This window comes from Solanum lycopersicum, chromosome 3, assembly GCF_036512215.1.
Source record: "Solanum lycopersicum chromosome 3, SLM_r2.1".
Lineage (NCBI taxonomy): Eukaryota > Viridiplantae > Streptophyta > Magnoliopsida > Solanales > Solanaceae > Solanum > Solanum lycopersicum.
In genome coordinates, this window is record NC_090802.1 from 32,655,263 (window position 1) to 32,658,241 (window position 2,979).

Sequence of the window (2,979 nt, forward strand, 5' to 3'; positions counted from 1 at the left end):
CAATAAAATTTATGGGTCTTTAACCTTACTTCAGGACTTTTCGACGTGCAGGCTTGCCAAAGTATGGCAACAAGACTTGAAGTACTCATGTATGTCTTTTCATTTTTTGAGACTTCTCTACGTGTAGGGTTGCATAATTTGACGACTCAGAGTTGAAGTCTTGATGAATGCATTATTGAGACTTCAAGTGTATTTGTTTCTTGTTGTCACATTCTAACTAGTCCACGACAAATGATTTGTTCGTAGTGATTTCATTTTTCTTTTTTCAAAACAAATTCTTGCTTGACAACCACATGGCCCTCTATATTTATTTTAAGCAGATGGGTCTAGTGATCAATAATATTTCTTTTTCATGTGATCTGCATTGCAAGGTGTCAGAAAAACAAGAAGATTGAATGAAATTTTGAATCAAACAAAAAAATATTAATTTTGTTTCGTATCCAAGTCAATTAATATATTCTTCTTTCCTTAACTCTTTGTTCATCCTTCTATATTGGGATGACTTCAAAATGGATAGGGAATATCTCAACAAAAATCAGATTTTCTTTCTTCAAAATTAAATGTATTATGCCTTGTGGAAGGATTAGAAATCTTTCCCAAGAATCTTTATAAAATCCTTTCCAATAGAAGAATAATTTCATCACACAATTTAGAGGCTGCGAAAACCAAGTTATTCGAGTGTATTTAATGATTCAGTTGTGACATCACTTAATTTTTTTAATCAATCGAAAGATGTAGCCTCTATCATATCTCAAAAACTTCAAGTCAAAGTACTCCTGCTACTATCTCAGGTAACTTAACTTTGAATCTTGTTAAGCAGTAATCCATCTTGATGGTTCAGCTTTGTGCGTCTGTAGTGTAAAATACATATATAATTGTAGAAAAATCAAAATTGCAAACCATTTGACTTTTCCGAAACTAGAAACACAAGGATATACCATGGAAAAAAGTGCAGACAAATTTATATTCCATTGCTACAGTTTAATCTTCAATAATGAACATGTTTCTGATTGTCAGATTTGTGCGTCTGTTTTGTAAAATCCATATCTCATTGTAGAAAAATCGAAACTACAAGACGTTATATTTTTCTGAAACAAGAAACATGGAAATATGACATAAATTATTTGTAGCAAAATTCCTCTTCAATTGCTAAAGTTTTGATCTTAAATGTTGAACCCGTTTCTGATTGACAGATTTGTGCGTCTGTAGTGTAAAATTCATATCTCATTGTAGAAAAATTGAAATCACAAGTGTTTGAATTTTCCGAAAGGAGAAACATGGATCTATGACATATAAAATAATTATAGCAAAATTCCTCTTCAATTTCTACAGTTTTGATTTTCAATATTGAACTCGTGTTTTGATGATCAATTTTTTTGTCTTTTGATTTCTCCAGTTGTGTTTTCGCTGAAGTAACATTTTTTTTCTTTCAGCACTTTAGTGATGAAGAGGCTCCATACCCTTGCCTGGCAATTGTAGAGAACAAGCAATATTCGCGGGACAAATTTCTCACCTTGAAAGTTCATCCTCGGGTGATTGGTGCCTTCCCATATGTTAGAAAGTTTTTGGATGATTCTCATAATCTCCCGGAGTGGTCAACATACAGATGAAAGACGTCATGCAAAATTTTTCTAGAAAAGTTACAACTGAAAATTTTCTCCTCTTGAAGTCTTCAACTCGTGAAAATGTTATTGTCGCCATCTTTCTTTGTCGTGGTGAGAATCTTGGCAACTGGCATGTTCCTCCTCTTGGATTTAGTGAGGTTATCTATACGACTGGCTATTGAGAATGGGTAGAGAATGTGCTTGCCCATTGCAAAGAGACATTGGATGATATAAAGACTTATGATGCAATATTGATATAAGCTTTTTAAAATCTTGATGTTTGTCCCAAGTCTCCTTGCAACGGACAGCCACATCCTCTACCCACTCCCAATTGAAAAAAGTAAAGCAAAACTCACCAAACCCAAGAGGAGGAAATTCAGCTGCTAAGATTCTCATCACAGCAAGGATAGATAGCGGCAACTACATTTTGATGAGTGGAAGACTTCAAGAGGAGAACTTTTTCAGTTGTGACTTTGCCGGAAAAAAAGTCCATGATGTCTTTCGTTTGTGTTGATGACCACTTCGAGAGATGATGGGAATATCCAACAATTTTCTAACAAGTTGGAAGGCGCTAATCACTCGTGAATGAACTTTCAAGGTGAGAACTTTGGCGCGTCGATGTTGCTTTTTCTCCATGATTCAAGGCAAGGGTATGTCATCTCTCGGTCACTAAAGTCCATTGTCTTTGCTGGAAATCAAGATTAAAAAATTTCACTCTGAAAGAAAAAAAGAGTGTTACATCGGCTAAAACACAATTGAAGAAATCAAAAGACAAAAAGATCCGACCATCAAGTCACGAGTTCAATATTTAAAATAAAAAATGTAGAAATTGAAGTGGAATTTGGCAATAAATACTTTATATATTGTAGTCCCATGTTTCTAGTTTCATAAAATTCAAATGTTTCGTAACTTCAATTTTCTAAAAGGAGATATGAATTTTACACTACGGATGTGCAAATCTATCAATTAGAAACGCGTTCAACATTGAAGATAAAATTGTAGAAATTGAAGAGAAATTTGACTGCAGATATTAATTTATCGTAGTACCATGTTTTTAGTTTTGGAACAATCAAACGGCTTGTTATTTCAATTTTTATACAATGAGATATGAATTGGATGCGCAAATCTAACAATTAGAAACATGTTCAATATTGAAAATTAAAACTTTAGTAATGGAATAGAAGTTAGGCTGTAATTTTTTTCTATGTTATATCCTTGTGTTTCTACTTTCAGAAAAATCAAAACGGTTTATAATTACGATTTTGTATAATTAGATATGAATTTAACACTTCAGATGCGCAAAGATGAACCATCTAAATAGGTTACTTCTAAACAAGATTCAAAGTTCCTTGAGAAAGTAGCAAGATATTTTGGC